The 13111-nt window shown below is 41.0% G+C and overlaps 1 protein-coding gene across 4 annotated transcripts in view; it reads left to right on the top strand.

Annotated features, from left to right (window-relative positions):
- Positions 1 to 13111, top strand: part of LOC120517927 (transcription factor HIVEP3) — a 512318-nt gene that overhangs the window by 353749 nt on the left and 145458 nt on the right. The gene's annotated exons all lie outside the window — the stretch shown is intronic.

The raw sequence follows: 13111 nt of genomic DNA, 5'->3' as shown, positions 1-13111 counted from the left end.
GGTGAAGTAGCAGAGTCGTATATGGTGCTGTCTTACGGCTCTAGGGATCGGGTTTTAAGTGTACCTTAGTTGGTGTTTATGTGAAATTTACAGAGTCACTCCACATCTCCTCTGAGTACTCCAGATTTCTTTCATATCCCAAACTTGTGTATTTAAATTGAATAAGGACTACTGAGCATGGGGGTGTGCCCAAGTGTACCCTCCAATGGACTAGCATCCAGCCCAGGTTACTCCCCAGATGTTGACAGGATAGGCTTTTGCTTCACTTAATCCAGTGAAGAAGGAGGAAGAATAAGGTTGTGAGTATGGATTGACACACAGAGGGGAATATGCAGCCTTTGCATCAAGGTTGCCCTCTTCCAGTAGCTATCATTAAGAATTTATTGAAAACACTTCTGTCATCATTACATTCAATAGCTGGTCATTAATCAGCGTTGTGATCTGCGTCACCTTACTAGGTGTGACTGTTATCACCCACTAATGGCACCTTGTGGACTCTGACCTTTCACAAGCAGCACTGACCAAAAACATTTGAAAGGTTATCTGCAACCCCATTGATGGTGTAGCACGTCTTTGAAGTTGACTGATCAAAAGTGAACCAAAGAACAAAGCACATGAGGGTGAAAAAGAGTGTAGCAAGGAAAATCTCAGGGACATGAGAGAAGCTACAGTATATACAGTAGCTAATGACCGTCCATTCGTTCATCTATCCTGTTTTCTGTTTCGGGGCTATAATCCTCCTATTCACACATGTGTGACACTCTTCAGTAGTCACAATATGAGCATAACCTCAATTTAGCTGATGTCAAACCACACATCTTCTCATATCTGGTAATAAAGTTTATTTCGGAATGCTTGATTAACATTGACTAACATGTCAAATTTAGTGCGTGTATCGCCTTAGTGGTGTAAGATTTGCACGTTTGATCATTGCTTGTACAGGATAGTGCTATTCATTTCTCGACACCTCCAGATATGTTCTGATCAACCTGATCACAAGTAAACGTATCCCTTTTTTTAAAACATAATTAACTGTTCTTTAATCATTTGTGCGAGACGCTCAGGGACTGAATCAGTTGCTACTCTGATTGAGCGAGTAATTGTGTTTTATTCCAATTGTGTTACATTTGTATGTGTGTGTGTGTTTTTTTTTAATTGTTTACCTTTTAACTGCTTTTAATGCTCCATGTTAATTCTCAATTCATTATGTTGCAAAAGAGATTCCACAATTGCGGACAGCAGACCCTCAGTATGACAACCACATCATCCAGAATTTCACCCGTAATGCTTCGTATTTCATGTAGATAGATCAGTCCCTTGTCGAATCGCATTCATACCTCAAGTGAAGCTCTCCAGGATTCGCTTAGCACCGCACAGAGACCACTCTTTCCAAATGTGTTCAGTATGGTTGTTTTGGTCTGCACCAGAGTCCGATTGGCGTGCTCACACCTACTGTACCTAAACGAACTGTAAATTTGGGGAAATCTGAGTACAAAAAAACTGGTCCTAAAGAACTAATTGTGAAAATGTCTTTAAAGTAGTCGGATACTAATTCTTCTTCACCAGATTAAAATAAACACAAGATTTAAGCTGTCTGTACTCCATCTAACCCTTATGGAAGAATAACATTCCCTTTTGTTATCTGGCTGCTGTGCTCCTGTTGGACTGGAAAGTTGCAATTTCTGAATTCTTAGTAGGAGGTTTCAACTGAAATGCCACCACAAGTCAGAGTTCCTACACAGAAAGTCAAGAGAGCCTCACCAATCCCAACCTCAAAAACCAAGGTGGTTGTGCTGTACATCAGAAGTGAAATCTGTGGTATTGTGCAGTTTATTAGCATTTATGTCTCATTAACACAGTACTGTCCAACTTCTACATGTGGACATTTTGTTCCGGATATTTGGATGTGCGTAATGCGTTGTCTAGTTATTGTCTGTATTCCAAAGGAGCACGCACAGCAGAAGTTTTCCTGGAGGTGTCTGCATTAGACTTCTGAATGTTTTACTGGAACACGGTCAACTCATGGTGTGACATCATTCCCCACTCCAACATGACGTCTGATCTACTGTAAGAGGCTCATGGCAGCACAATTGTTAGCACTGCTGGCTCACAGCTTTAGCAAATTGAGTTTGAGCCCCAGCCTGGTCACTGGCTGTGTGGAGTTTGCATATTGCGTATTTGTGTGAGCTTTCCTTCGCGTACTCCACTTTTATCCTTCCGGGCAGAACAGGGTCAGGCTATCTATAATCTTACAAATGGATTGAAGAGGTTTGAAAATGGCTGGAGGGATGATCCTATCCAACATAAAGTGCCTATAATCATCCCAAGGAAGAGGAATAACTTGAACAAATCACCAGTTAAAAAAAAAAAGTTTATGAGCTTTACAGAATTCCAACATTTAATAACTAAGCTTCAGACAAATGCAAATACGCAAAAACATTTGTGGAAAATTACAGCTCCAGAAGCAGTTAAATGTCGCCGTGTCACAGATTAGCGCCGATGAGTGAGCTGGGAATCCCTGCTTCTAGGAGCAGTTCTGAATTTTTTTTTTTCTGTACTAATCAGAGATGACAGGGATTACGACTGCTTTGGCATTACAGTGGAAAGCGCTCTTAAATCCCAGGAGTTTCCTGGCTGTGAGATGGTGACTCAGACAACACATTTGTGTGGCTGCTAGGTAGAGAGCAGGTCCTGGGCACTTGATGCCATATATTTCACTGGCCCTGCATTCATAACCCCCTACTCTTTATTCTGCATTTTTTTGCTTTTTACTTTTAAGACGGAAAGTCTTCTAAAAAAAAATAAGACATGTTTGCAATTAAAAGAAATGAATGCCTCCTATGATCTTTCTAATTTCCTACACATGTAAAATTTGTGGTTGCATTACTAAGTAAATGTTAAATATTCAAGATGTTTTACGGCAGGTGCCTGAGATTGTTAACCGGCAGAATATGCACATAAATTCTATAGGAAAAATGAGTCTCTACCAGTCATGGAGTTATTATTACATATTGTATGTGATTTAATCATAATCAATAAAAAAAAGCCTTCCTCTAGAGATGATGTACATCTGATGTGCATGTGCTCAGATATTGGTAGACTTTTATATTTTATAATGCAGTTAGTTACCCTGTAAAAGCACAGCGGTTAGCACTGCTCGCTCATACATCCAGAGATCTGCGTTTAGTGTTCCCGACACAGGAACATCACAGAACCTTATTACAGAGGATTAAGTGATAATCCATCCTCAACATGACATCTTCCTAATGGAGTCTTTCCTTGGAAGAACCCGGTCAGACTTTATTTCAGAGAGTAAATACATGTGGGCAGCCCAGAGCTGCAGTGGTTTCTCAGAGCTCCGTTTACCAACCTTTAATTCTCATCCAGGACAAGATCTACGTCAGGAAAGCCTCCCTGTCTCTGAGTTATTTTACTCAGGGCAAGAGATATGTGGGATGCGCTGGGTGTGTTTTTGGTTTTGAATGGAGCCGATGTTGATGGAGACATGGTGTTTGAACAAGTGTGCATTGGGATTGATTGCTACATTATCCAAAATGGTTCCCAGCTTTAGCACCTTTTGGGATAGTCGACCAATAATCAGTAAAATTGGTTTCAGAAATGTAATGGGTGGAATATTTTGATGTACCATAACTTGATTTCACAAGCATCATTTTATAAAATTCCTCCAGAAAGTATTCAGATCCCTTCACTTTTTTACTTTTTCGTATACAAAGTATAGGGAGAAATTATTGTAATCATCCAAAAATTCAACCTCGTGATTTTGATGAATCTCGATGTTTTAGACCTCCCTGAATCTGAAAATACCATTTTTGGAATTATGTCTGTGTGTGTGTGTGCGCATGTGTGTGTATGTAAACACGATAACTTGAGAACGCTTTCACTTAGGTCAACCAAACTTTGCATACAAGTGTTAGGTACAAAACACAGATTTCTACCAACTTTTGAACTATTTCCGCTAACTTGAAGTACTCGTTTATTCATGAGCTGCAAAGTCCGATTTATTCAACTTTACTTTTATACTAATTGTTCAATATTACTAATTTGATTTTATCCCATGCTTCACTACTGGATTGGTATTGTGCAGGTGGTAAATGGCACACTTTTCCTCCAGATGTGCCAGTTAGAATTGAGGCCAAAAAAGTTAATCTTGGTTTCATCAGTCCAGAGAATCTTATTTCCCACAGTATGAGAGTTCTGTAGGTGCATTTTGGCAACATCAATATCATTTGACAACTCTGCCATAAAGCTCTTGGTCTTCTGGAAGTTTCTCCCATCTCCACACAAGTTTTCTGGAGCTGAGCCTGAGTGACCACTAGGTTTTCGGTCACCTCTCTTTCCAAGGTCTGATTGCTTATTTTGGCCGGGCGGTCAACTATAGGAAGAGTCACAGTTTTTCCAGACTTCTTCTGTTTAAGAATTATGGGGGCCCTGTGCCCTCGGGAACCTTTAATGCTTCACAAGTTTTTTTTGTAGACCCTTCCCAGCTCTGTGCATTTCCTGATCAGGTCCAATCAATTGAACTGACTGAATTTAAATGTTTTTAGCACAAGGCTAAAACATGACAGAATGTGTAAAATGTGAGAGGGTCTAAATATTTTCTCTTGGGTCTCAATGTATAAATAGCTATGATAAATAATAAACTGAGCTTTACAAAAATACAAACTATGACAATTTGAATGGATGTCACATCTGCTGAGCATGTCTTAGCAGTTATTAGTTTACTGTATCAGCATGGCATCATTCAAAACAGGATAAGCAGATACTACGTGAAAAAGAAAAGTGCCAGAGAAGAATTGTGAGTAGTGAACACCACAAATGTGAAACAGGACCATCTGGATTATATTGTACATAACATTTTGGGGGAACAAAACTTACACAAATATGTTTAACAAGCTTAAAAGAGCACTTCTGTCTTGAACAAATAAGCTGTTGTCTGTCTGTCTGTTATGGTGCTTTTTCAGTGTATTTCCCTGTCCTGGGACTACTTAGAGACTCATTATCTCTCGATAATTTAGGTCTCTCTGTCTGTCTGTCCGTCCGTCATGCATTTCCAATCTTTGATTGTAATGCCTTTTATTTCTACTGTATATCTATGGCCCTGGGATAAGCTGGATTCCCCAGATCTATCTATTATATAGTGTCATTCAGATCTGTCTATCTTTCCATTATATAGTGCATTTGATATCTATCTGTCTGTCTATCTGTCCAAAGATATGCAAAAGATATTGTCAGGGATGCCAGGGGCAACGACCCGGCCGGGACGCCGTGAGAGACCGGAAGAGGGTCAAAGCCCACCCTGGATCACGTTGGGGCCGCCTTCCTGGTTGCTCTGGGGGCCACAGGTTGAGGGCATGGAAGCCCTACCCTGTAGGCGCCCGTGGTCACCGCCAGGAGGCACCCCAATGCCTTGGGGACCTGTTGCCCCAGCACTTCCGCCACACCAGGAGGTGCTGGGGAGAAGACTTTGGAGGATACCCGGAGAGCTGCCGGGAGAACAGCCGGCACTTCCACCACGCTGGGGCGTGGCCAACAGGGAGTGTCGGAAGCACCTGGAGCTCATCCGGGTCATGTATAAAAGGGGCCGTCTCCCTTCATTCGAGGCTAGAGTCGGGTGGAAGGAGGACGAGGCAAGAGAGGAGAGTGGAGGCGGCCCGAAGAAAGGCATTTCAGTGGCCAGGACTTTGTATTAGGGTATTGTGCACTGAACTGGGTCTTAGTGACCATTGGCTGGGGTCTTGGTGACCAGTTTATTGTCTGTAAATAGTGTAAATAAACGTGTGGTGGTTGAAAAACAACATGTCCGCCTTTCTGTGTCCAGGTTGGCTCCACAATATATTGTCTTGACCCCTCAGTGCAAACGTCTGGAGGAAGAAAGTATTGAAGTATTGCATATGAACAACATTCACTGTCTTTATTTATTAATACCAAAATATGAACAAAGGAGCAAATAAATTATGTACAGCTCACCCCTAATGTTATGGCCCTGAGGGATTCCATCTTCACCGCTCTGGAACCCAGGACCTGCCTGCCTGCCTTCCTGCACTTAATGCCAGTTTCCCCTGGCCTTCATATCAATGTCTTCTCTCCACCTTCTTCTCTCTCTGTGGTTTTCCACCAACTTTCACCAGTCCAAAAGAAACCAGACACCTCCCCCCCAGCCCCTGCCGAAATCCTCTTTTTATCTGCAGGTCATTTGCATATGCAACTGGAAATCCACTGATTCGTCCGTCAGCGTTTTCAGAGCCCGCCCCACTCCTAGCCTAAAATACCCCAGAGTTGCATGGGACATCAGTCACAGTTTCCTTTATTTTTGTTTTATTGTTGTTAATTATTCCACTGGACATTAGAGTATAAATAGGTGCTGAGAGAGGCACAATAGCCTAAGCACTAGGGGGTATAGCAGGTTGTTCTGCCACATCAACTCAAGTTCAGCTCCCCTGTGTGGTGTTATGGGTCCACAGCTCGTGGAGAAAAGGCCATTGATTTTAAATAAATAATCCCCGCACCCGAGGCGGTGAGGGGGCGTTGTTGTAGCGAGCCGCGGGGCAGTCGTCGATGTGGGCGTTTCTCACCGTGTGCACAGGTGAGGAACTGCCCACATTCGTGATTGCTCCCGTGGCTAATGCTGCAGCTGCTGTGGCCCTCGTCATTTTAAAAAGAAGCGCAAGTCGGTTGGGGAGAAAAGAAAGAAACGTTCGGAGAGGGAGAATCGATCGGAGAGAAAGGAAAGGAGAGGACGGAGGTTACAGGGAGCGTGGAAGCAAGCGGTGCAGGAGAGAGACGGACACGCGGAGCGGTGGTGAGCGCAATCGAGCGCTCGTGGACAGCTGCGAGGAAGCTGGGTGTTGGGCCGACACCCAGGTGGTTGTGTAGATGTCGCTCCCGCTGAGTGATCTGGTAGCGGGAGTGACAAGGTGAAAGCGACGGGCCGCAGAGAGGCCATGGAAAAGGCAGCGGAAGTCGGGAGACTTGTTGGTGGGAATCCCCAACGTGAGCGACCTGGCCGTTGTGGGAAACCAAGTTCTCCGGGACTGGGATGAGTGCCATACCGAAGCCAGGGATCGGGAGGTCTCCAGTCTCGTGCGTGTGTTTCAGGAGGGCAGCTGCAGAGAGCGTCTTGCCTGCTGCGATGCCCAAACGGGATTAGCAGGTGAGACGCTAACCGAAGAGCACCAGATTTGTTTGTTGGTTTTAAGACTGCTTCCTAAAAGAAGATTTTAACCTCTCGTTTTAAAGGATTGTTGTGTTTCTATTTATTGGTTTTACCCCACGTTCGTTTTATGGATTATTTATTTAATGAACATTGAAGTACTGCACTATTTATGAACACTTGTTTTGTTGGTTTTTAATAAAAGCACTGTTACACTTTCTGCCTTCCCCTTGCTCAGTAATTTGCCTCCATTGACTAGCTCACTCGGTTACATTATCGACGGTGTTGGGTTCAAGGGTTCCCAAACATCAAAGGGAGTGTGGAGCCTGAACCCACATCGTCACACCCTGCCAGGTGTGGTTTTATACCCACAAACCAAAGCAGAGGAACAACTGTTGTGTTGGTCATTTGGGACATGGTCCTCACAGTTTGAAAATAAATATGAGAAAATGACTTGCTTCATACACTTAAAAGTAAAGAATGAAATACTAACATATTATTCCATACCTGTCACCCATTCTCTTCCCAAAATGCAGCAGGGGTTTCTCAATGAGCCCCCATCATCATCAGTTTTCTTCATGCATCCTCTACTCCATGAGGCTGCAAAAACTGGCATTAAAAACTCATCCCCCAGAAGTGACCACAATCAGTGGATCATGGAAATGTGGTCAGTGACATCTACAAATAAGGAATGACGCTGCACCAGGCCCGCTGCATATGTAAAACAAAAGTTGTGATGAATGTCTAAGGACACCTGATAAACACAGATAGATATGAATGTTTTTGTATGCATACAGCATATGAGGGTCCCATATTATTGACATTTGACCACAGAAATGAAGGAATGTTCCTGCTGGCATTCACGGCTTCTCTGATGCTGAAAGCGACTTCACAAAGCTGTGTTTCATTATTTACTTTTAACAGTCTTTATTATTACTGTGGTGTCATGATCAAGTAATACGAGTCAGAGCCTCCTACACCAATGCAGCTTCTTTTTTATTCTAAACCTCCAGGCCATGCCTGTCCTATCTGCTAGTCTGCCAGGTTCAAAGATGAACCTGTGGGCTTGGCACAGCATAGGAAATGTTCTTTATTTCTTAAACAGAAAGAGTGTAACTCTCTAGAAGATCACAGCCTAAGGAGAAGTCCTAATGCAAGCACTTCGACAATAAAGAAAATGTAGAACAGGGCACATACAGCGTGGAAACGAGCAGTGACATAAGCTCCGACCCGCTTACCTTCCTGGTTACGTTTAGCACATTATGTAAAGCAGATAAATCCTTGAACTAAAAATGGAAACAACAGAAACAGATTACTTTAACCTCTTTCATTCTCAAAATGTCTCTGAGATTCTGTACATTTCAGGAAATGCAGCTACTTCCAAATAATTCAGTTTTAGAAGATGACATATGCAAACATATTGCATTGCTAGCAGGTCGTTATTGTGTCCTCATGCAAGCAAGGTTTCTTTGTGGTAGTTACTGTAAAATATAAGGCTATGCCAAAATGATTTGTATAGGCATTGTATTTTACTGCAGTGGAAGTGATTCACTCAGGGTCACACAGTTACTCGATGGTGCCACTGAAACTGCGACCTTTTGGTTTATAGGTCAATGGCGTAACTCACTAAGCTATGTTTTATAGTGCCTTTCTGTGCTGCGCACCATCACCAGGAGTTTTACAAATACAGAGAGGTACTTTAATTGTATGTTACATTTAAGACTGAAATAGCAGTCACTTAGATATATAGATAGATATGAAAGGCACTATATAATAGATAGATATGAAAGACACTGTATAATAGATAGATATGAAAGACACTATATAAGAGATAGATATGAAAGGCATTATATAAGAGATAGATATGAAAGGCACTGTATAAGAGATAGATAGATCTGAAAAGCACTATATACTAGATAGATATGAAAGGCACTATATAATAGATAGATATGAAAAGCACTGTATAAGAGATAGATATGAAAGGCACTGTAGAAGAGATAAATATGAAAGGCACTATATACTAGATAGATAGATAGATATAGATAGATAGATAGTGTAAAATGAATAGACCTTGACACCAAAAGTGGTTTGGGGCAGCCACCCATATACTTGACTAAGGCTGCAAGAACTGAGATTTTGTTAACACAGTATTGTACAGGTTTAGTCCAAAACAGAACTGAATAAAAAGTAGAGGTTGTCTTGCTTTTAAGGCAGGAGGGTGGAAGTTACGTCATCGGGGCCCAGAACAGGAAGTGACAATCTCGTAGGCCATAACAGGAAGTGACTTTCTTGCAGCCAGGAGTGACGTTGTTGGAACCCAGCAAAATTTCCCGCGTCTGGTCTGCCGAGACAAAAGAGAAAGGTTTACTGCACCCTGCCACCCCCTGACCTGGTGTGGAATTACCTTCTTTTGGTCCTTCTAGCTGCCTCCCATGCGCACGTGTGTGACAATAGATAGATAGATAGATCTCAAACACACTGTATAATAGAAAGATAAATAGATCTGAACGGCAATATATAATAGATAGTTATATCTAAATGGCACTATGTAATAGATTAATCTGAAAGACAGTATATAATAGATTGATAGATCTGAAAGGCACTATATAATGCATAGATCTGAATGGCGCTATTAGACAGATAGCTAGATAGATAGATAGGTCTGAAAAGCACTGTATAATAGAAAGTTAGATCTAAGTGGCACTATATAACAGATAGTTAAATCCAAATGACACTATATAATAGGTAGATAGACCTGGAATGCACTATATAATGCATAGATCTGAACTGCAATATATAACACATAGATAGCTCTGAATGGCACTATGCTGTATATATAATAGACATATCCATAGATTGATCTATCTAAAAAGCACTGTAAAATAGAAAGATAGATCTAATAGGCACTATATAATAGATAGTTAAATCCAATTGGCACTATATAATAGGTACAGTAGATAGATCTGAAAGGTACTATAGAATAGAAAGACAGACAGTACTCTGTTTGTCCCCAGATGAAAATTTAGCTTATTATAATTATAATTATAAGCTCAATTAAATTAGTAAATATTATTATATTATGACAGACAGCAAAACACTCTCAATTACACACCAGAATGATTTAAAAGAAACAAAACTAAAAAAAGAAAAGAAAACTTTTGACTTGGCAGTTCCAGTCCCCGTGAGACATTATAAAGACATATTGCTGTAGGCCTGAAGGAGCCCATCACATTTCGTTGGCTGAAAGTCCTCAGTGTTATTGTGTCAGAGAAAGGATGTGCCGTATTGTTCCTATTGGCACCCACTTTTATCTTCATTCTGTCCTCCATTGCTACCTCCAGTGGGTCAAGAGTGCATCCCATAACTAAGCCTGCCTTTATTCATTAGCTTGTTGATTCAGTGAGCCTCTGTTGATGTGATGTTACTGACTGAACACACCACAGCTTAGAAAATCACCCTGGCTGTCTATCACAGAGTTGTAGAACATATAAAGGATGTCACTACACACTTTAAAGAAGCACGGTCTCTTAAGAAAACAAAGCCTGCCCTGCCCTTTTCTTCTGTAGTCCCTCTGTCTAGCCTATCTCTGATGTGGACCCCCAAGTAATTGTAGGAGTGGACCACCTCTACATCCACTCCCTGAATAGTGTCTATAAGCTCTTTGGTACGGTGCAAGTCAATAACCAGTTCTTTGCTTTTTCTGATGTTAAGCTGCAGGCAATTCTTTTTGCACCAAGAAATCTAAAGTGTAATTTTTCACACAGCTGTATAGAGGACTGGCAGATGGAGGGATTCATTCAGGTTTACATTGTGAGACAGAGGTGGGAATCAATTTATGGTTTAAACTCCAACCTCAGAGCTGCTATATTTTTAACAATGTTGCCTGACAATAGAGGAATGTTTTTTCTTCTATAGTGCCTTGCTGTAGGTGGTATGCATATTCAGAGTTAAACTATAAGTGCTCGATTTTTCCTAATTGGAATGTTAACTGACACAATTAGTGTTATAGAGTGAATCAGAAAAGCATTTACCACTAAACTATGCTGTGTGACAGCCTTTATAACCTTTATTTAGTACGGAGTTTTTCTATATTGTAGACTATCCTCAAATTTTCTTTGCAAGTACACAGCTACAATTTACAAATATATTGTAAGAAAGTGAGGGACACAGGCAAGACTTGGGGACCACCGTGGTATGCCATTTAATAGCTAAGGCTGACATGAAAAGAAAAATGACCTAAACTGGGACGCTACACGTCCCACACAGGCTTTAATTAGCTGAAGGAGCTCCCTCATCTTCAAGTTCAGAACTGATAGCTGACTTCTGCTTTAATGTGGTCTTAAATATCCGTTGGAGTAGAAGGGGCGGGACTGCCGTGATGCTGTGGGAAATTGCGTCAGAGGTCCTCTTGTGCTTTTTCATGTGCTCTACAGATGAAAGAGGAGAAGGAGTTAGCGACCGTGTTTTCTTGCCCTGAAATTGTGCTGCTCTTACATTACTGGAGCCCTGATGCTGCTCTTCATGTGTGCACGTGGGATTTGTGTCAGATGAAATTTAATATAAGTCAATGTAAAGTATTACGTGTAGTAACTAAAAATAATAGATTTGAAAACACAGTGGGAGGTCTGAAATTTGAAAGTGCGCCTTATAAGAAGGACCTGGGAGTCATAGCAAACTCATCACTGTCCACATCCTGACAGCAGACAGAAGCGATTAATAACGCTAACGTGATGTTAGGTTTTATAGCACAAGGTGTGGAGTATAAGTCAAGGATGGTTATGCTTAGGCTTTAACCATCAAAGCTACATGTCTTTCAAATTGCATGGACAGAGAGAGTTAAAAAATATAAAAAAGCTCTCTTTAAAGCTCACTCAGAATACAATTCTACAATAATAGGTAGCAATAATGAAAATCCTTGGGTACTGTTTAGAACAGTGGCTAAATTAACAAATGGAAATTCAGATTGACAGTACAAAATTTCAACAGTACAAAGTACAAAGTACCAGCAGTACAGACTTTATGAACTTCTTCAATGAGTAAATTAAAAATATAAGATCCCAGATCTCAGCATCACAGTACAAACCAAATACAAGCTTAGCAGACCCTGTCTCGTATTGCATTCAGCACTTTAGTAATTTTAATCCTGTAATTGAGCAGGAAGTCTGAACTTTAATTTCTAAAATGAAGCCCACTACTTGTTCCCTAGATCCAGTGCCAAAAAAACTAGTAAAAAGTGCCATGGATGTTCTTGCCCCGCCTATTCTAACGATTATGAATACCGGTAGTTCATTATTGCATGGCACAGTACCTGATGCACTAAAAATGTCAGTCATTAAACCATTACTTAAAATGTCAGACCTAGACCCACACATACTAAATAATTATCGGCCTATTTCAAATTTACCATTTCTCTCTAAAATACTAGAAAAAGTAGTCGCCAATCAGCTTCAGTCACATCTTACACATTACAATTTATTTGAGAAATTCCAGTCTGGTTTCCGCACTGGTCATAGTACAGAAACGGCACTAACACGGGTTGTAAATGACATTCTGATATCCTCTGATGAAGGAAACTCCACTGTAATTATGTTGTTAGACTTAAGTGCAGCATTTGACACCATTGACCATTCTACTGTATTTTACTGCAAAGGCTAGAAAATCATGTTGGCCTTACAGGCACTGTGCTCGCTTGGTTTAGTTCTTATTTATCAAATCGATTCCAATACATACAGAAATGTGCTGACAGGACTCCATCATTATACACAGAAGTGAGAAATGGTGTCCCACAGGGCTCAGTACTGGGACCTTTACTGTTTTTACTTTACATGCTTCCACTGGGATCTCTCATTAGGAAACATCATTTTAATTTTCACTCGTATGCAGATGACACCCAGTTATACCTTTCATTTAGATCAAATGAAGTTTCTCTGATGTTGTCTT

This window comes from Polypterus senegalus, chromosome 17 (genome assembly GCF_016835505.1).
Source record: "Polypterus senegalus isolate Bchr_013 chromosome 17, ASM1683550v1, whole genome shotgun sequence".
NCBI classification, from domain to species: Eukaryota; Metazoa; Chordata; class Cladistia; order Polypteriformes; family Polypteridae; genus Polypterus; species Polypterus senegalus.
This window is presented reverse-complemented; position numbering and strand designations above follow the sequence as displayed.